Source organism: Hippopotamus amphibius, chromosome 7 (genome assembly GCF_030028045.1).
Source record: "Hippopotamus amphibius kiboko isolate mHipAmp2 chromosome 7, mHipAmp2.hap2, whole genome shotgun sequence".
NCBI lineage: Eukaryota > Metazoa > Chordata > Mammalia > Artiodactyla > Hippopotamidae > Hippopotamus > Hippopotamus amphibius.
This window is the reverse complement of record NC_080192.1, coordinates 76,580,846-76,603,506: the sequence shown is the minus strand read 5'-3', so window position 1 is coordinate 76,603,506 and position 22,661 is coordinate 76,580,846. Positions and strand designations below refer to the sequence as shown.

The window sequence follows — 22,661 nt, the reverse complement described above, 5'->3', positions numbered from 1 at the left end:
ACAGAGGAGACAGAATTTCTCATTTGAATGGGGTTTGTTTTGTTTTTAATTTCTTGTAATTGCACTTGGAGAAACATGCTCATCCTTGGTTTATATTATAAATGGCAGCCAAGTTGAGTAATAAAGACTTTTGTTTTGGCATTTTATTTCTTTTATTATTAAACATCATAAATGTTTAATAAGCTTCTTTGTACCGGATGTTGTATAAAACACTTAAAAGGACATAATCAGCGCCTTCATGAAATTTACATGCTGATTATAGAATGATTTGATGCTGTGTAGTTAATGATTTAAACTGCGTGTGTTGACAGATTGCTGTTTAGGCAAAAGTCTTTTCGAAGTGGGTGAGGAGAAATTCTGATGTGAAAATTTTAAAAGTTTAAAAATTAATTTTGTTTAGATTATTGAACTGTGTTTTTAAGGAAGGTTATCTGTTTAGTGATAGGAACTATATTCAGGGATAGTGAGTTTCTTTGCCTTTTTTTTTGAAGAGAAGACATTTACAGTAAATTCCTACTCCTTTTTACCTGTCTCCTTTCCTCATATTAATCTAGAGAATATTGATGGCAAGAAGGATGGAGGTATGCATTTGGTTTCTTAGAGTCAAGGTAGAGCAAGTAGTTGTCACCTGGTTATTGGAAGGTGCGGTTGCTGGCATTATTTTATTGACTTGTATGAAGGTAACTGAAAAAGATGTGTTCATGACTTAATGTTTTTCTGGTATGTTTATTGATATGTATATATCTGTGTAAGTGTGTGTGTGTATATATATATGAAATAAGCTGATATAAGTGGCAAAGCATGCTCTGTGCTTCAAACAGGTATAGTATTGTTTTTCTCTTTTTCTCTGAGTTGGGCTCTAATTTTGGAAGGAACTCTTTGGGGGAAAATGAATGAAACATTTGCTGAAGACCTTTCTTCTTTGCAAACAAATATATACATTTTAGATTTCATTTTTTAATCGTATCAAAAGGAGGAGACTTACTTAAGAAGAACTTTGAGTAGTTAAACTATTGCTTTTCCCTGTCATGAACAGAAGAGATGACTGGCCTTAAAAGTCTACTTAGGAAATAAGAGAATTGACCATAAGAAGAGTATATAGATTTTTTTCTTATCAGGAAACTTATCCAGAGTGTTGTAGTAACAGAATCTTGACCCTTTTTTACTGTGTCTTATTTAAAGGATTAAAACTTTTGGAATCTTCATTCCATTTATCTTGTTTCTGATGTAAAGCCATTATAAGCATTATTTTTGTGTGTGTTAGGTTGTCTTTAGAATCAAAATTAATTTTGATTACTTTTGATTTTCAAAAAATGCAAGGATCCTTTCACCATGTGGTATTAGAGACACACACAAAGGCTTCTTTTCTTTGATTATCATTCTTTGAACAGTTGTGTAATCCTTTTTGTGCATACTTTTCTGCCCTGTTTTTCTGCTTAGGGTTTTGTCCGGACTCTTCCAGGTATCAGCAGAGGTCTGCTATGGTTATGTAAAATCCCCTGTGCTTTAATGCCATCGTTTATGTAACCACTCTAACTGCTGAGCATTTGGATTCTTTCTAGATTGTTCTGGCAGTCAGCCTGGATTTTCCAGAGTCGGCCTCATTTCAGATGTTTAATTCTTGTATGTTCATAAACCACATGCTCTGCTTGTTACATTGAAAGCATGGTTTCTATAATCACTGGTGTTGCTGGACTTATAATTTTTATTTTCATTCATTCATTGGTCCCTTTCATGTACCTGCCCTGTGCCTAGCACTGTGTTATATGCTGTGAATATGAAAAGGAAGAAGAAACTTTACACCTTTAGGAAGCTCAAGGACCAGTAGGGGAAAATGTAAGTAAAAAAAATGTGATACCATCAGATATAGACTGAGATAGAAGCAGTAACAGAGTGCTACAGTTGTGCTCTTATAAGCACAGTATATGTTATGAATTGTCTCATTTAACCCTCATGATGTCCTTGGGAGGTATCATTACCTCCTTTCTACAGATGAGGAAACCAAGGCAGAGTGGTAGAGAAACTTGTCAAGGTCATACATTAAGGTGAAGGGTGAAGTTTTAAACTTAGTCAAGCTGGTTCCAGAGATTATGCTCTTAGCTATTGGTCTGCTGCGCAGAAGAGCAGAGACCAGGCAGAGTAGGGGACAGTGGGCATGTCAGATGGAGGGAGCTGCCTGTGCATCCCTGAAGTTCTGAAAGGGTGTAGAGTATCTGTGCTTTGGAATTATCACTCACTGTGATTGGCATGTAGGATTCCAGGACTGTCCCAGGGTTTAGCTGGTAATCCCAGTGCAGTTCCTATTATAGTTGTCATGGGTCTTCATTTACCACTTGGAAGAATACATGAGGGATTGGCATAAATTGAAGAGGATTGCAGGAACCCAGCCAGGAAAGCTGGAGTTTAGGCCAGGGTACAGGTTTCTGCAGGGTATACAGGATTCACACATAAAAAAATGAGGCAGAATTCCAATTGTGTGGAAAGCACAGATTGGGAAAGTTGTAAGCAGATGTGAGAGTGGGGCAAAAGTAATTGCATGTCTCACGTGTGTGTGAGTGTGTGTGTGTGTGTGTGTGTGGTGGCGGCGAGGGTTCTCCTAATGAACTTCCTATTTTGGTCAGGCATAATCTAGAAACCTGGCAGGACCAAGCAAGCGATCTTAGATCCCTGTCCATAGGGATTCATGTACATGTTTCTGTGTGGACATGTATTTTCATTTCTCTTGGGTATTTATCTAGGAGTGGAATTGCTAAGTCATATGGTAACTCTATATTTGATCATTTGAGGAGCTGCCAGACTGTTTTCCAAAGTAACTGGACCATTATGCACTTCCTCCAACAGGGTATGAGGGTTACCATTTCTTCACATTCTTGATAACACATGTTATCTGGCTTTTTGATTCTACTCATCCTAGTGGTAGTGAGGTAGTATATCATTGTGAGCTTTATTTGTATTTATAATAATGTCTAGCATCTTTTTATGTACTTATTGGCCATTTGTGTATCCTCTTTGAAAAAAATGTTCAGCTTCTTTGCCTATTGAAAAAAAAGGTTTTTGACTATTAAGTTGTAAGAGTTCTTTATATATTCTAAGGCAAAAATATAGTAAGTGTAGTGGATCAACCACCTGTATACCTAGTATGAATGTTAAAAGACAAAACTAGTAAAAATCATATAACTATAGATAAAAGTAAATGAGTAAATACACACAATAATTAATTAAGGGATACACAGAATAAAAATATGTTAAAGATGACATCAAAAACGTAAAATGAAGGGGTGGTATAAAAATGTAGTGCTTTTAGAACATGCTCAAACTTAAGTGACCATCAACTTAAAATAGACAGCTATATACATATGTTGTTATTATAAGAACCTCAATGGTAACTACAAACCAAAACCTGATAATAGATGCTAAAAATAAAGAGGAAGGAATACAAACATAATATCGAAGAAAGTAGTCAGATCAGATGGGAAGAGGGCAAGAGAGAAAGAGAGGAACAGAGAAGAACAATAAAAATAAGCAGAAAAAAATTAACAAAATGGCAGAAAGTACGTATCTGTCAATAACGTCTTTAAATGTAAATGGACTAAACACTCCAGTCAAAAGGCCCCTTAATAGATATAAAGGAAAGACTCATATGTACACTGCCTATAAGAGACTCACTTCATATCTAAAGACACATGCAGGTTGAAAGTGAGGGGATGGAAAAAGGTATTCCATGGAAATGGAAAGAAAGCTGGGACAGCAATACTTAAATGTCAGACAAAATAAACTTTAAAACAAGGACTGTAACTGGAGCAAAGAAGGGCATTACATAATGATAAAGGGATCAATCTAACAAAAAGATATAACACTTGTAAACATATATGTACCCATCATAGGAGCACCTAAATACATAAAGCAAATATTAACAGAAATAAAGGGAGAAATTGACAGTAATACAATAATAGCAGGGAACTTTAACATGCCACTTATATCGATGGATAGAGCATCCAGACAGAATCAATAAAGAAACATTGACATTAAATGGCACATTAGACCAGATGGAATAAATAGACATATACAGGACTTTCAACCCCAAAGGAGCAGAATACGCATTCTGTTCAAGTGTGCATGTAATATTCTCCAGGATAGGTCATATGGTAGGCCACAAAACAAGTCTCAGTAAATTTAAGAAGATTGAAATCATATTAAGCATCTTTTCTGACCACTGCAGTAAGATACTAGAAATCAACTACAAGAAAAAAAACCTGGAAAAATATAAATATGTGGAGTCTAAACAACATGCTGCAAACAATCAATGGGTCATTGAAGAAATCAAAGAGGAAATAAAAATATACCTTAGAAAAATGAAGATGGAAACACAGCATTCCAAGATTTATGGGGACAAAGCAAAGGAAGTTCTAAGAGGGAAGTATATAGCAATACAGGCTAACCTTGGGAAACAATAAAAATCTCAATCTAACCTTACATGTAAAGAAACTAGAAAAGGGGACAAAGCCCAAAGTTAGTACAAGTAAGGAAATAATAAAGATCAGCGTGGAAATAAATGAAATAGAGATGAAAAAATCAGTAGAAAAGATCAATTAAAGTAAGAGCTGGTCCTTTGGAAAGATAAACAAAATTGATAAACCTTTAATGAGACTTATCAAGATTAGGAGAAGGCCCAGATAAATGAAATAAAAAATGAAAGAAGAGAAGTTACAACTGATACCACAGAAATACAAAATATGAGAGATTACTATGAAAATTTGTATGTCAGCAAAATGGACAACCTAGAAATAATGGGTACATTCCTAGAAACATACAATCTTCCAATACTGAATCAGGAAGAAATCGAAAATCTGAGCAGACTGATTGCCAGTAATGAGATTAAATCAGTAACAAACAAAAACTCCCAAAGAACAAATGTCCAGGACCAGATAGCTTCACAGGTGACTTTACCAAACATTTAAAGACTTAATACCTATTCTTCTCGAAGTATTCCAAAAAACTGAAGAGAAAGGAACACTTCCAAACTCATTCAATGAGGCCAGCACTACCCAGGTACCAAAACCAGGCAAAGATATCACAAAAAAGAAAACTACAGGCCAACATCCCTGATGAACATAGATGCAAAAATCCTTGACAAAATATTAGCAAACCAAATTCAGCAACACATTGAAAGTTTCATACACCATGATTAAGTAGGTTATCCCAGGGATGCAAGATGGTTTAATGTTCATAAATCAATCAATGTGATACACTACATTAGAAAAGTGAAGGATAGAAATCATGATCTTCTCAACAGAGGCAGAAAAAGGTTTTGACAAAATTCAACATCCCTTTATGATAAAAACTCTCAACAAAGTGGGCATAGAGGGAACATACCTCAGTATAATAAAGGCTACATATGATATACAGCTAACATCATGCTCAACAGTGATACAAACTTCCAGTTAATTCAGGGATGTAACAGAGCATAAGGAATATGGTCAGTAATACTGTAATAATTTTATATGATGTCATAGATTTGTAATGGTGACCATTTCATAATGTACTTGATTGTCAGATCCCTGTGTTGTACGTCTGAAGCTAACATAATATTGTACATCAACTACAATTTTTAAAAAAGAAAAAAAGTTCTTTCTAGATACAAGTTCCTTGTGAGACATATGATTTGCAAATATTTTCTCCCATTCTTTGAGGTGTCTTTTCATATTCTTGATGGTGTTCTATGAAGCACAAAAGTTTTAAATTTTCATTTAAGTCCAGTCTATTTTTTTGTTGTTGTTGCTGCTTGTCCCTTTGGCATCATATGTAAGAATCTACTGCTAAATCTAAGATAACAAAGATTCTCCTATGTTTTGCTTTGCTGTTACATTTAGGTCTTTGATCCATTTTAAGTTAACTTTTGTATGTGGCATAAAGGACCAACTCCATTCTTTTGCATGTGGCTCTCCAGTTGTCTCATCACCTTTTGTTCAAAAGGCTGTTTTTTCCCCATTGAGTGATCTTGGCACTCTTGTTGAAAATCAGTTGGTCATAGATGTATGGATTTATTTCTGGACTCTCAATTCTGTTCTATTCTTAGTTCTATCTTCCTTGCACTTGTATCACTCTGTCTTGATTATTGTTGCTTCATAGTAAGTTTTGAAATTGGGACATGTAAATCCTAGCTTATTCTTCTTTATCAGGATTGTTTTGGCTATTTTGGATCCTGTGCAATTCCATATGAATTTTAGAATCAGCTTGTTAATTTATATAAAGAAATCAACTTGGATTATGATAGATCGGGTTGAATCTATAGACTGAGTTAGGCAGTATTACCACGTTAACAATGTTAGGTCTTCCAGTCTGCGAACATGTGATTTTTTCTATTTATTTATATCTTAATTTTTTTCAACAATTTTTTGTATGTTTACAAACTACAAGTTTTATGCTTCTTTTGTTAAATTTGTATTTAAGTATTTAATATTTTCTACTGATATTTGGAGTTGTTTTCTTAATTTCATTTGTCAATTTTTCATTGCAAGTGTATAGAAATACAGTTGATTTTTGTATATTGATTTTGTGTATTGATTTTGTATCATGCAACCTTGCTAAACTTGTTTATTAGTCCTAATAGGTTTTAGTGGATTTCTTAGGATTTTTCATATATGAGATCATGCCACCTGTGAATAGAAGTGGTTTTATTTCTTCCTTTCCAGTCTGTGTGCATTTTATTTCTTTTCTGTATTTAATTTCCCTGGCTGGAACCTACGTTACAGTGTTCAGTAGAAGTTGTGAGTGCTGACATCCTTTTCTTGTCCCTGATCTTCAGGAGAAAGCAGCCAGTCTTTTACATTTGGATGTTTTTTTAAGTAGATGCCATTTTTTCAGGTAAAGAAAGCTCCCTTCTCTTCCTAGCTTACTGAATGTTTTATTATGAAAGTGTTAGATTTTGTTAAATGTTTTCTCCAATTTTTTCCTGCTACTTATTTCTAATTCCATTCCATTGTGGGTAAAAGATATACTTTGTATCATTTCTATCCCTTTACATTTTATATTTATTTATATTTGTTTTATGACCTAGCATATAGTCTATCCTGTAGAACGTTGTATGTGCACTTGAGAAGAATGGACATTCTGTTGTTGTTGGGTGGAGTGCCCTGTAGATGTCTGGCAGGTCCAGCTAGTTTATAGTGCCATTCAGGTCTCCTGTTTCCTTGTTGACCTTTTGTCTAGTTGTTCTATCCACTATTGAAAGTGGAGTATTTAAGTCTCCAATTATTGTAGAATTGTCTGTTTCTCTCTTCATTTCTGTCAGTATTTTGGTGTTATGTTACTGAGTGCATATAGGTTTGTAATTATTAAAACTTCTGTCTTTATCTGTAGTAGCATTTTTTTTTAAAGTCTATTTTGTCTGATGTTGGTGTAGCCGCTCCAGCTTTCCCATGGTTTCCACTTTTATGGTATGTTTTATTCCATGTTTTTCTTCAGTCTGTTTGTGTCTGTAAATCTATAGTGTGTCTCCTATAAATAACATATAGTTGGATTATGCTTTTTTTTAAAAATCCAGCCTAACAATATCTACCTTTTGATTGGACTGTCTATTCATCTACACTTAATGATATTGTAATAGGTTGATTTACATCTGCTATATTTTTGTTTTTTATATGTCCCATCTTTTTTGTTCCTGTATTCCCTCTTTACTTTTTTTTGTATTGCTTAAATATTTTCTAATGTAGCATTTTAATTTCATTAATGACTTTTTTCACTATTTTTGAGTATATTTTGTGATTGTTTCAGAGTTTACCATATACATTTTGTCTTATCAGATTCAGCTTCCTATTTATACTAGTTAATTCTAGTAACATAGAAATGTTACTCCTTTTCCACCCTTTTTGGGAGGAAACATTATTCCCTTTCCTCCTTGTTTTGTGGCACTGTTGTTATAAGCATTACATCTTTTAATGTTATAAACCCAACAATACATTGTTATAATTATTACTTTACCACCTGTTATTATTTCCTTAGGTTTGTTCCGACCTACCTTTTTTTTTTTTGCTATTATTAGTAAATATATTACATTTCCATGTGTTATAGATTCAACAATACATTATATACATATTTTATAAAATTTTTAAATCAGTTGAGGGAAAGGAGAAAAATGTGTATTAATAGTGTCCATTACAATTATATAATTGCTGAGGCTGTTTGTGTGGATTTGAATAACTAGGATCACTTGTTTTCAGCCTGATGAAATTCCTTTAGTATTTCTTGTAAGGCAGGTCTGCTAGCAATGAATTCTGTCAATTTTTGTTTTTCTTGAAATGTGTATATTTTACCTTCAATTTTGAAAAACAGTTCTCCTGGATGTAGGATTCCTGGTTGATGGGGTTTGTTTTGTGTGTTTTTTGTTTGAGAGTATTTTGTGTTATCCCACTGCCTCTATCCTCTGTTATTTCTGCTGAGAAGTTAGCTATTAATCTTATTGGGGTTCCCCTTGTAAGTCATGCATCATTTCTCTCTTTAAAAAAAAATTATTTAATTAATTTATTGGCTGCTTTGGGTCTTTGTTGCTGCACATGGGCTTTCTCTAGTTGTAGTGAGCAGAGGCTACTCTTCATTGCAGTGCTGCATGGGCTTCTCATTGTGGTGGCTTCTTTTGTTGTGGAGCACAGGCTTTAGGTGTGCTGGCTTCAGTAGTTGTGGCACATGGGCTCAGTAGTTGTGGCTTGCAGGCTCTAGAGCGCAGGCTCAATAGTTGTGGTGCACGGGCTTAGTTGCTCCACGGCGTGTGGGATCTTCCTGGCCCAGGGCTCAAACCTGTGTCCCCTGCATTGGCAGTCAGATTCTTAACCACTTCGCCACCAGGGAAGTCCCTCATTTTTCTCTTGATGCTTTCAAGATTTTCTTGTGCTTGACTTTCATCCTTTTTACCATGCTGTGTGTGTGGGTTTTGCTTCCTAGATGTGTAAGTTATGTTTTTTAGTAACTTTGGGAAGTATTCAGTCACTATTCCTTTGAATATTTTTTTCACCTTTCTCTCCCCTCCTTCTGGTACTCCCGTTCCATATAGGACGATACACTTAATGGTATTCGAAATTTCTCTGAGGCTCTGTTCATTTTTTTCATTCTTTTTTCTCTTTCTTGAGCTTACCTAATCTCCATTGATCTGTCTTCAAGTTTGCTGACTCTTTCTTTTGCCAGTTCAAATCTGTTGAAGCCCTCTAGTGAACTTTTCATTTCTGTCATTTTCAACTCCAGAATTTCCATTTGGCTCTTTCTTAAAATTGCTGTTTCTTAATATTCTTTATTTGATGTAACATTGTCATACCTTCCTTTACTTCTTTAGTTCTGTGAGTATAATTACAATGGCTGCTTTAAGATATTTAGCTGATAAAGCCTGTATCTAGTAGTGCTCACAGGCAGTTTCTGTGGCTTGCTTTTTTTTTTTTCTGGTGTATGGGTCCCACTTCCCTATATCTTTGCATGTCTTATAATTTTTTTTGGGAAACTGGACATTTTAGGTAATATATTTTAGCAACACTGGGTACTGCCCTCTCCCCACCCCACGGCTTGTTTATTTGCTTGTTTATTTGTCTAGTGACTGACTGGATTTTAGTGAAGTCTGTCCTCCTTCTCACCCTGTCAAGGTTAAGTCTCTGTTGTTGCTTCTTGGTGAGGGGCACAATTTGGGGTATGCCCGCAGTCATCCTGGGGTGACCGTCGTTACAGGTAGGGTTCTCTTCTACTCTCCCAGTGTCTACTGCCCTAATGGCTGGTTGGTTGTTCTCTTGTTTATAACAATGCACTGGAGCATAAATTCTCCTACAAACTAATCTAATCAAATTGTGGTTCCCTTGGAGAAGCTGTTTCCAAGTTCAGTGTTTGACATTTGTTCTGACCCCAGGAAGACTCCTCCTAGCTGTCGCTTTCCTTGGTTCTCTTTTGCAAACTAGCCACAAACGCCTGCAGTGTAGGCTGCCTCTTCGTTAGATCCATGATTCTCCCAATTCCCTTCAGCACAACCTCCACTGTTTTTCAGAGGGCTCTTAGTTTAAACTCCTCCTTGCTCTGCTGCAAATGAAGCTGGTTCCCTTGGGAAGAGATTAGAAGCTATTTGTTTTATGGCCCGCTTTTCCCCCAGGCAAAATTTCTGAGCCAGGGCTCTGGAAGTGGGGGTGGGGATGATGATGACAGGCCTCTGTCAGAGTGGTATCTCCACTCTAGGAACTGTGCCCTGGATAAGAGGAAGGGGCCAGGAGCCTTGGCTCTGCCTCACTAACTGGAGGAAGGGCTGTTGGGGCCCCAGTGTTCTCATCACGCAGCACTCAAGGTAGAGCCTTGGTGCCTAGAAAGATCAGATGTCATATCCTGTTTGGTATAAAAATACAGACACGAAATAAAGCATTTTGTTTAAAACTGGGACTCTTACTGTAAACAAAAACAGTGAACGAAAGCATGTAGAATTTTTTTAGTTTTTCTTTATGGAATAAGCCAAGCTCCTTTCAAACAGAATATAAAGGAAATTAATAGTAAATCTAGGATTTGGTTCTGGCTCACCAGAATTGTTTAAGTGTGTTTGTTGAGTGCCTTCTGTGTATCAGGCACTGTTAGAGGTTTGGGTGACATTAGTGAACATATCAGAGAAAAATTCCTGCTCTAGTGTCAGGGAGGAAGGGGAAGACAGCTGAAAAATAATAAGTAAATTGAACAAGAAGCTAAAGAATAATGAATATGTTTTTAAACTTTTTTATTTTGAAATAATTTTAGATATACAATAAATTTGCAAAATAGTCCACAGAGTTCCCTGATGCCCGCTAATATGAACAGCTAACATAACCACAGAGCACAGTTTTCTAAACCAAAAATTTAACTTTGATACAAGACTGTGAACTAATCTATAAACCTCATTTGAATTTCACCAGTTTTTCCATTAATGTCCTTCTTCTGTTCTGGGATCCAGTCCCAGATCCCACACTGCATTTAGTTGTCATTTTCCTAGCCTCCCCTATCATGGGGAATTTCCTTAATCTCTCTGTCTTTTATGTCCTCGGCACTTTTGAAGTTATTTGGTCAGTTATTTTGTAGACTGTTCCTTAATTTAAATTTGTCTGATGATTCCTCATGATTAGACTGAGGTAATACATTTTTGGCGAGAATACCATAGAAATGACATTGTGTTCTTAGTGCATTATATCAAGAGATGCCTGAAGTTAGTGGTCTTATCCCTGGTTATGTTAACTCTGATCACTTGGTTAAAGTGTTGTCTGCCAGGCTTCTCCTCTGTAAAGTTACTATTTTTTCCTTAGCAATTAATAAGTATTCTGTGGAAGCATCTTTAAAACTAAGCAGATAATCCTGTTTCTCATCATACTTTTGCTCACAAATTTCAACATGCATCGATGATTTTTGTCTGCAACAATTATTATTGTGCTGTTTGCCAAATATGGTTTTCTGTTTCCGTTTTCTCTTTGTTTCCTTCTGCATTTATTATTAACTGGAACTTGGCTGAAGGGAAGAGATGTCTCTTCTCCCTCATTTATTTCTTATTTATTGATATGAGTATGAACTCATGAGTAGTTATTTTGTCCTATGGGTTATAATCCTTAACTATCATTAATTATTTTGTTGTTAAATAGTCCCAGAGGTGGCCCTTGTGAGCTCCTTCAGGTTGGCGTCTGTGCCTTCAACATTGCCCATCATCTTTTTTTTTTTCTTTTTCAGATTTATTGAGGTGAAATTCACATGACATAAAATTAAGTGTATTAAAGTGAACAATTTAGTGGCACTTTTAGTACATTCATAATGTGCAGCCACCATCTTTATCTAGTCTTCATTTTTTTGAGCAATTTTTTGTTAACTTTCTGGTGCCATAAGCTGCTCCAGGATCACCTTGTATTGATATTTTCTCTACCCCAGCCCTGGGAGTCAGCATTTCTTCAAGGAGCCTGTGGTTCCTTGAAGAATGGAGTCTTGGTGGACTAATTCCTATGTGGTGCCAGCACGTCTCGTCCCTCTCAGTGGACAGTGCAAAGGAAGCGTGTGTGTCTGTGTACACATCTCTTACCTATTTCTATATCCATCTGTATATATTAGAAAAAACCACCATGAATTGATACTGGTTCCTCTGATTTTAATCCAGTACTATGGTGTTCATTCTAGTCTCCACACTTCCCTGTCTCCGTAACGTGGCTGTTAGGATCCCAATATAGCAATTATTTGCTCAATCTCAGTATATATACATACAGTAGTTTCAGAATTGCTAACCCGTATCCAAGTGTAAAGTAACCTTATTATTTGTATTTGTACATGGTTCTTTTTGTGTTTACTCTTACCTTCGTGTAGTCAAATGCTGTTTTGCAAGCTTCCTTAGCTTGTTCTTTGTGTTAGTCACTTCCTCTTCAGTGTGGTTATACTGTTTATTTATAACACACGTAGGTCCATTTATTACTGTGAATACTCTATTTTGGGTTTCCTGCATATCCTGTGTAATTGCAGTCATTTGCATTTTGGATATGTGAAATATTATCTCGGTTCAGAGACTCACCAGTTAAAAAGAAAAAGTGTCCTGAGAGAGATGTTCTCGTTCTTTCTGTGCCATTTCCCTTCCTTTCTTCTTTTTCTGCTGTTCCCATCTATCGCTTGTAGGTATTCAATCTTATTATTTACTGGCGTTTTCCTTCCTGTATTTCTTGTGGCACACATTGAGCAGATACACAGACATTTCCCCATATCCTTTTTTCTCTTCTGTGAAGTGGAGCACGCTATAGATCCCTCTTTTATACGTTGCTTTTTCTACTCAGCAGTGTATCCTGGGAATTATTCCATGTCACTTCATAGAAATTTTCTTCATTCTTTTTTTTTTTAACAACTTCATAATACTCCATTGTGTGGCTGCACCATAATTTATCCAACCACACTCCTCTCGAGGGGCATTTTGGTTTTTATACATATCCCATTCATTCAGTAATTTGTGTATGTGCGCGCGCACACGCGTGCGTGCGTGTTTTCTGCCAGGCATCATGCAGGGCCTTGAGTAGAGGAAATCTAGTTTACAGGATTTTTTGTTTGTTTAATTTTAGCCATAATTTATTATCCAAACTATGGAAATCAAGCTCTTAATTTTATGTAAGAAAACTGGAGTTGCTGTCTATATTGTAAACACGAAAGTCTGGGGATAGAATTGATTTGATTAACATTTAGATTTAAGTAGCTTATTCAGGAAAAGTAGACTTTCCCTCTTTTTTGCTAAAGTGTATTTTGTTTGCCTATCAAACTTAATATTTAGTTTTCAAAACCTGAAGACAGAAGGCCAGTTTTTTAGAGGCTCTAATCTATACCTTTTCAACAGTTACCTAGAAGGTAACTTAAAGCAAATTGCAATCATTACTCATTTTTTAAAGTTTATTTTTCCAGTTTAAAAAGTAGTAAATGTTCACATGCTGGGCATTTTACTTTCTCCAGAACTGAGATGATAAGATATGATTTCCTAGCTGAGAGGAGGGGGAGTTGGCATGTGTATCCCTTCTGCATTTCAGCAGATTTCAATATTTATCGTCTTCAGAGCAATTTCCTATCAAATAGGAGTTTGCTGGAAGGAGGAATGTATTCCCTGCAGTAATGGAATGGGTGGATGCTGGGTTGAACCAAGGCGTGTGCAAGTGGCAGAGAAGCCTTGAATGGCAGTAGCATTTGACCTGATGGACCGGAGGTCCAGATGCATGAAGGATGGAAGGGAAGCAGGAAGAGGCGGAGGAAGTAAGGGGAGTCTAGGGACTGGAAGCTTCTGTTAGATCAGAAGCAGATGTGATAAGAGCAGTTGTGATGGCAGGAAAGGTGGTGAGAGATCTAAAGGGCCAGGGAGGAGTTCATGATGAAGAGTGTTATTGTCTTATTACTTTCTCTAAATTTTACTTCCAGTAGAATAGCCTGTCTCTGTAGACTAGGGTAGGTGATGACAGGATACTTAGGCATGTGCATGCACACGTCTTTTCTTTTTCTCATAATTTGGCTTAAAAGGACAACTGATTTCTTTTGAACTTCAAACACTTCAATCAGTAGACAAAGAAGTGCAAATATTGCCAACCTTACTACCACGTTTATATTTAAACTTATCTGAACTATCAGTACCAGGGGCTTCGCTCATTTCTTTATTTCTGAACCTTCCTAAGGTTATGGTAATTCTTATTTTTTATATCTTCCTGAGGTTTTAGAAGTCTCACTAGGCTGGGGAAAAAAAAGGCGAAGGTCTGCTGATACCACTTGTGCCACATGCGATCGGGGTTATTAACTGAGGGGGGTTTGGGTGAGGTGGGGAACCTGGTTGCCTCTCCCAGGACGATTTACTTACACCTGAGCTGCTTATGATCTAGTTGGGTCCTTTTTTTTGCAATTAAACTTAACTTGTTCGGTTAATAAGGCCTTTTAAGCACCCTTCGTTTATGATTTTAGTTTTTTTCATGCTGATGTTTTCCCTTTGATATAGGATTCTTAACTGTCCTCTTGTCATCATCCTGACCTGGTAGAGATATTGTAAACGTAAGCACCCTTTACTTACTAGCACCGTCTAATTAGAAGGCCACCTAGAGTTTTACTCCTCTGAGATGACGGATCTGTTCTAGGAATGTGATCATCTTAGGACACATCATTCTTTTCGTAGTTTCTTTGTGTGACCACTGTTCTGATCATTCCCCCCCCCCGCCCCCCCATTCTTGTTATACTTTTTTTTTTCCATCTTTATTGGAGTATAATTTACAATCTTGTGTTATTTTCTGCTGTACAACAAAGTGAATCAGCTATGTGTATACATATATCCCCATATCCCCTCCCTCTGGAGCCTCCGCCCCACCTTCCTACTCCCACCCCTCCAGGTTGTCATAAAGCACCCAGTGGATCTCCCTGTGCTCTGCAGCAGCTTCCCACTAGCCATCCATTTTACAGTTGGCAGTGTACATATGTCAGTGCTACTCTCTCACTTCGTCCCAGCTTCCCCTTCCCCCACTGTGTGTTCAAGTCTGTGTCTCTATTCCTTCCCTCCCACGAGGTTCATGAGTACCATTTTTCTAGATTCCATATATATGTGTTAGCATACAGGATTTGTGTTTTTTCTTTCTCACTTACTTCACTCTGTATGACAGACTGTATGACAGACTCTGGGCCCATCCACCTCACTACAGATAACTCACTTTCGTTCCTTTTCATGGCTGAGTAATATTTCATTGTATATCTGTGCCACATCTTCTTTATCCATTCATGTGTTGATGGACATTTAGGTTGCTTCCATGTCCTGGCTATTGTAAATAGTGCTGCCATGAACATTGGGGTGCATGTATCTTCTTGAGTTTATGGTGTTCTCAGGGTCTGTGCTCAGGAGTGGGATTGCTGGGTCATATGGTAGCTCTATTTTTAGTTTTTTAAGGAGCCTCCATACTGTTCTCCATAGTGGCTGTATCATTTTACATCCCCACCAACAGTGCAGGAGGGTTCCCTTTTCTCCACACCCTCTCCAGCATTTATTGTTTCTAGATTTTTTAATGATGGCCGTTTGTTATACTCCTTACTTTGTTTGAAAACTCTTGAGATGGCACAGAATCCCCCCCCCCCACCATATCTTGGTATACACAGATAGATAACAAATTTATATCTATACTTTATAAGGAGACATGCTTATTAGAGGAAACAACTCAAATATGTTGACAGTCTTCTACTTATTTAAACGAAAAAGTAACCATATTCTTTACCTCTTTTTTTTTTTTGCATTCCAACCTTTTTCTGAGTATTTTTCTCTTTAGTAGTATTTACAAAATACATTTATATCCAGTTAATATAATTTTTTTTCTTCCAGCGTCCGCATTATCACAACTTATCTGCAGGAGGTCCTTTTAAAAAGGCTTTGTCTCTTTAGAACACTCCCTGACATCTTTAGAAGCATGATTGCATTCTTAATCCTATCTCTATGCTTGCGGACATGTCCTAACTGTTTTTCCCCCCATCAGAAGATGTGGAATTAGTTATGCCTTAAGAGTCCTAGTTCCTTTCAGTAGGAATTATATTAGAGACCAGAATTTTGGTTGCCATGAGACTCCGTGGTAGACAAAAGTATTCATGTTGTTCTTAGGAAATGGTCGTTGGTTGGTTTTTCCAATTTAACCCCTCATGATGCTGTACCCTACTTTCCTTTCTTTATGAGGTTTCATTGATCACTAAGACTTCGTTCTATGTTGATGAACTCCAGCTCTCTAAAGAGGCATTCCACTAGGACTGGAGTTTTGTAGGGCAGCTGGGCCTGAGACTTGTTATTACTTCAAGGAGAATGTGAAGTGGGATAGGAAAAGCTTGCCTACTGGTTTATCTCTTTTTTCACATGGCGGCAAACGGCCAGTTGTTACTTTAATTTACCTCTTTGTTAGTCGGGGCAAGCGTAAGTGTATAGAAACTTCTCTTGGCACCTTGATTGCTATTTCAAAGTACTAAAAAATTTAAATTTTTTTCACAAATCCTGTGTATGAGCTATGGAAAAAGGAGGTAAATGTTCCAGGAAATATAATATTCCTAAACTGGATGTCTGGTGGCTTGTGGCCATGATAGAGTTTTCCCTGGTACCATGTTGTTCTTTGATTGAAATTAGTGGAGGTGAAGTTTAAAAACCTGACCTTCATGATTTGTGTTGTAAAGTTTCTTTTTTGCTGCCTCTCCTAATTTGAAGTTATCTCAGGTGGTCTGTTTTGTAACTCTGCAACATTCCTCCACATCTTTTATCTGTTCCTGTTTCTCCCACTTTTACTTTCAGTCAGTGATAAGGTTCTCTTTGTTTGCAGACAGTTTTGCAGAGAGATAATAAGACCTATTAGACCTCTGTTATTGTGGTGTACTGCTGCTGTTTCAGGAGAAATAAGCCTATAGTTTCAAAACTGAAGATAAGCATAGGCTTGGTATTTGGGGATGGAAAAGAATACCATTTGATGGTCTCATTCAGCCCTCACAGCAGCTCTAGGGAAATAGGTGAGCATTAAATCCCTGTTTGACACGGAAGACACTCGGGCAATTAGTGAATTACTTCGTCCCACTCTGTTATCTGACTGGAGAATGATGGAGTGCAAGGTCTAAGCCCAGGTGTGCCTGATGCCATGGCTTGAACTACCTGAAGTGGACTGCCCACTACAGTAGAAAACAGTGTCTTCATAGAGGAGCTTCTGGAAGTCCCATTTTGTTGGTCACCTAATGTGGCTTCTTCACACATTTTTTCTAAAACAGTATGTTCTTTGATAGTATTTAATCATGTTCTAGCCCTATTCACTTATGTTGCAATTTTTTTTTAAAGCATGAGTTTTCAGTTTTTAAGAAATTTAGAAAAAAAAACCCAGTTTTGTTGTTTTTTGGATAAAAGTCAGTTTACCCTGCCTTTAGTTAAAGGATACTTAGGTCATGCAAATAATCTGTTGCAAATTCCCTTTAAATTGAAGTGTCTGTGTTATTGGTTGCAGAAGAAGTGTGTGTTAACTTGAGGGACTACAGTGGGTTTTTGTTTTGTTACAGAGTGACAACCATTAAAGTGTCTTTCTAGCAACATGTTGCCATAGTTTAGGATGGATGTAACCTTTTCTTTTTCACAGAAATAATTACACAGAATCTTAAACTTTTAGAGTTTAGGTTTATTGCTCTGATGCAGAGGAGGACACATATATCTAGAGGCTTTTGATTCAAATAAAACACATAACCAATGACTGTATAAAATTTAGTATGTTTCCTTTTCCTTTGGACCTAAAAAGCAGGCTATTTATTGTTAGTGGTGCTAACGGAAAGAACCTTGATACTGAGTAAATCACAGAGGAGCATGGCATAGACTTGACTTACATATTTTGGTCTATAACAGAGTTGATTAAGGTAAACTTAAGGTAGCGGGCAAAAAAAATTATAGGTAGTCAGAAAGTGTAGATTTGTAGTCTGGAACTTAAGTTATTTTGAAACCATTTTCAGTGAGTGAGTTATAATGAAGGTCAGGTGTATCATGGAATATGTGAAATTTTTGACATCTAACAGATGTTTAAATATTTGGATTAAGTCATAGAGAAGGCCCAGAAAGAACTCCAGAGATTACAAATGACCAGCCTTGCCCTGGAAGAGTTGGACTTGATTCCTTTTTAGAAATGAAAGGCAAGGTGAATGTAGAGGTTATTAAACTCTTAAGATGCTGTTGATAGTTTTCTTTTCCTGAGGAATAATGTCAATATTATCATTAGAGAAAAATAAGAGCCTAGGCATCTTGGTTCTCTTTGAGCTTGCTCTAGGATTTTGCAAAAGTCACTTTAGCTTTATGGCTTTGTTTGTTTTGGGTTTGGATTTTGTTTTTTTGTTTTTCTTTTTGCCTCTCATTTTACTGTTAATGATCATGGGGGAATTATGTTTTTTTTGTGTTTTTTTTTTAATTTTGCTGCACTGTGTGGCTTGTGGGGTCTTAGTTCCCTGACTCGGGATCGAACCTGGACTTTGACAGTGAGAGCACTGAGTCCTAAGCAGGGAATTCCCTGAGGAATTTTAAAGATTGGGTGAAGTGCTTGAAGGCAAAATGTAGGCAAACAGGTTTTTTGTTTTTTTCCCCTGAGGACAAGAAGGTGGATCTGCAAATTACAGAGCTTGACATTTGGGGACAGGCATTAGTTGAGAGCATGAATATTTATAAAAAGAAGCAGTGATTGCGGCCAGCAAAAATGAACTAGGGTTGGGTCTAGACAATGAGCCTCTTAAAGGACAAAGACCACATCCCCACCCCACCCAATCCCATTTTTTAAAATTTCAAAATATACAAAAAATATAATGAATAACATGGAAGTATTCCCCTTAGATTTTCTTATTTACTTCCAGTCTTTTCATTTTTAATAAATGAAGTATGGGAGACGTCCCTAAAATCTTTCACCTGTTTTTTACTACCCTCTACCTTGACTGAGGCAAACCATGTCACGTCTGTGTGCTCTTCTGATGCACTTTTTATGCATTGATTTATGTATATACGTTGACTTACGCATGTAAGTATCCATAAATTGTACATATGCATGTACAGGTATATACATTTTTGGTGTTTTAAAACATTTACATAAATCATATTGTGCTCTGTGTAACAAGAGTACTATCCAAGTACTATTCTACATGTATGACCACATCTTGTCTCTCTTTTTAGTCACACCATTTCAGTGTTTCTGAGGTCCTTACTCATCGTGGCGGTCCCTACTCCATCATTTTTGCGGATGTCACTCGAAGGTCACTTTTTATACCATTCTTTTCTTAGCAAGATTGGTCCAAGTTCTTCTAAACTGGCTGTAGAACATTTTCATCCTTGTTCATTCAACAGCTTGCCTTTTAGGGTTTAAGTCATGACATGATCAATGTGACTCTTTTGTCCCTGCATACATGGTAGATAACGTTTAGGACATGATATCAAAACCTTTATATTATTAATTTTATCAGTCCCTTAAATATGCATGTTGTAGTCCTCATTTTCAGTGTTTGAGTATGCTTAGTTCTGGGTATTGAGTCATAGAAATTTTATTTCTGATTGATTTTCATTAAGGTCAGACTGTTCCAGGGTCGCACATCAGTTGCTTGACTATAGATAATATTTTTAATGGACATCATTTATTTCCTTGACATTAGGGTGATCATATAATTTATTGTCCAGACTGGGGCCCTAGAGAGTGATTGCTGTTACTAGTAACAATTAGACTGGGATAGCAGTTGTAAATGGGAACGGTCCCTAAGCAAAGGGAGTCACCCTATTAATGAAGGGAAAGACGGTGGTAGAAGATGACTGGCCATGTAAGGACAGAATAGGGACACCTCCCATTCACTTGTGATGGGAAGTGAAACTCTCAGCAATCACAGTCATTCTAAGCCTCTGTACTTTAGAGAGTGCGTGATCCAGGGCGCTAATCAAACACCACGTGGAACCTTGGAACCGGCCCAGAGCTGCAATTAATTCCTTAAGAAGGAAGTGGAAGCAGCGAGGTGGGGGGAATCGTTCCTGGATGGTGGCCAGCTTCAGCCAAGCAGTAATGAAAGGAAGTTACCTTTTAGTGTGTTGATTACAATCTAGAGGGTTAATCAACCCTCTTCCCAAGGGAAATAAGCTTTGCCCTTTCTGACCTGATTGGATGAAAGAGTAAAGATAACTTGGATTTCCTTATCAGAAAAGTAAGATAAGGATAAGGTAGAAATAGGACACTGTGGATGTCCCTGTCACCTTCCTTAAAGGAAGTGCCTTCCTGCATGTGGACTATGCCTCTTGTGTTCTTTTCATACACTGGCCAGAAGTTAATACGCAGACTGTAGCGGAGTAATTGAACAATGCCTCCGAGAGTCTTAACTGCTTATACGTTTTCTTTTTAAATACATTTTATTTATTTATGTATTTATTTGCATGCATTGGGTGTTTGTTGCTGTGAGCAGGCTTTTTCTAGTTGCCGCGAGTGGGGACTAGTCTTCGTTGTGGTGCACGGGCTTCTCATCGTGGTGGCTTCTCTTGTTGGGGAGCACGGGCTCTAGGCACGTTGGCTTCAGTAACTGTGGCATGTGGGCTCAGTAGTTGTGGCTCGAGGGCTCTAGAGTGCAGGCTCAGTATTGTGGTGCATGGGCTTAGTTGCTCTACTGCATCTGGGATCTTCCCAGACCATGGATCAAACCCGTGTCCCCTGCATTGGCAGTTGGATTCTTAACCGCTGCACCACCCGGGAAGCCTCTTACTGCTTATACTGCTCAGTGGTGAATTTCATCCTGGAGGAAGTGTGCTAACCCCAGTGACAGGATATTGGTGTTGTATTGGCATAGTGCTCTTTGGTTTGTAAGTAGCTATCCTCACATTGCTTCTTTTTCTCTCTTCAGCTCAGTTAATTTATTCATTCACCTTGTGCTTACTGAGCATGTACAAGGCACTGTTCTACTAGGCACTGGCAGTGTAGGGGTCAACAAGGTAGGTGACATCCTTGCTGTCATAGACCCTATTTATAGAGATGCTCAGTGGGGAGGAGGGTTGTACAATAATAGCTGAGCAACTGAACAGACTAGATGATTTAATGAGTACTGACAGCAAAACGCTAACGTGACGAACAGTGACAGAAGGGGGATGAGGGCTGTTTAGCTGCAGGTAGTCAGAGACAGGCTCTCTGAGGAGGTGATGGTTGAATCGAGGCCACAGTGATAAGAAACCAGAGCAGTAGGACAAAGAGGAGTCCCAGCAGTGGAAAGAAGAAGTACAAAAGTCAAGAATGAGCTTGGCATGTTGAAAGAGCATAAGGCAAAGTCAGTGCGGGTGAAGCTCAGTGAGAGGGAGGGGGCTGCGGGAGTTCCGTCATAAAATGCCAGGTGCTTAGGTCAGAGATAGGAGTGTGGGTGTTACTGGCCTGTAGACAAACTGAGAGTCGTGGGAATGGACGGGAAAACTTAAGAGGGCTGAGCCGTGTCACACTCCATCATGATTTCAGGTAGAGGAGGAGAAGGAGTGAAGTAGGAAGAATATAGGGAATTGTGATGCCAAAGAATCATGTGAGGGAACTGTTTCCAGACGGAGAAAAGTTGTCAGTTGTGTGGAATGCTGAGGACAGACCCATTTTAGGTACCATTTTAAGTTTCTCATCCTGACATCTCAGGGGTCTCCAGGATCTGGCTCATCTTCATCTTTGAAGTTATCACCCTCCGAGGACTTAATATTAACCCCAAATTGTTGGCCTTCTTTACTCTTGTGAATGTTTGTCCCTTAACCCTCTTTGCCTTATCTGTTCCATAGGTTTTGGCTTCAATGATTCAGCACTCCTCTAATCTCTAGCTGTCCCTTTGACCCTCACGGCACCTCCCTGCCCGCATGTCAGCTCATGACCTGATTTTAGAACTCAGTACAGAAGTGCCCTCAGCCTCCTAGCGGTGTCTCCCAGGGTGTGGCGTCTTGGTGCCTCTTCATTCTCCACTTGCCCGTGCGCTCAGTTCCCCTGAGTCCCACCGTCGTGACTTTTTCGTGTTTGTTTCTTCTGACCCCTCTATTAGGCAGAGTGGATCTTTGAGTTCTGTTTTCTAGGCCCTTCAGTTAAACCAGTATTATTGCTGTAAGTTTATGTGTTGTGTGCTTTTAAATTAAGTATAATTTATAAAATTTTTTATTAAAGTAAAACATGCTAATAGTTTAAAACAATTTTTTTTGATAACCCTGAAAGGTGATATTGAACGAATAGCGTCCAGCTTTATTGCTTTGTGCTCTCCTAGTCTCCTGTCCCAAAAGGAGCTATTTTCAGTCCTTTTGGCTGTTCTTTTCAGCATTTCCATATGTGTAAATTATGTGTGTGTGTGTATACTACTCTTTCTTGATTTTTTTTCACTTTTAGACATCATCTATGGACTTCCTCTTGTAGATGGAAGTGTAGCTGTTATTCCCTCTTTCCTTCTCATTCTTCCAATATAATAGTTACATCACAGTTTTTAGCTAAATCATGACTCCATATTTACGTTATTGTGATTGAGTGAAAACATCGTACTTTTGAGCCAAGTATTGTACCCTTTCCTTTATTATATAACTTTGTGTTCCCCTGGTATTAACAGTTGTCATTCTGGTATAGTTTTCTGTGTGCCTGTTTTATGCTGGTTGGTTCTCTGTGCCATATGTCTGTGAGTCGTTCTCTCCAAATGCTTTCATACACCAGATAACTTATCAG

General features: G+C 37.7%; 1 protein-coding gene across 2 annotated transcripts in view; it reads left to right on the top strand.

The window, feature by feature from the left end:
- MGAT4A (alpha-1,3-mannosyl-glycoprotein 4-beta-N-acetylglucosaminyltransferase A) overlaps positions 1–22,661 on the top strand; it is a 109,757-nt gene that overhangs the window by 4,773 nt on the left and 82,323 nt on the right. The window lies entirely within an intron of this gene.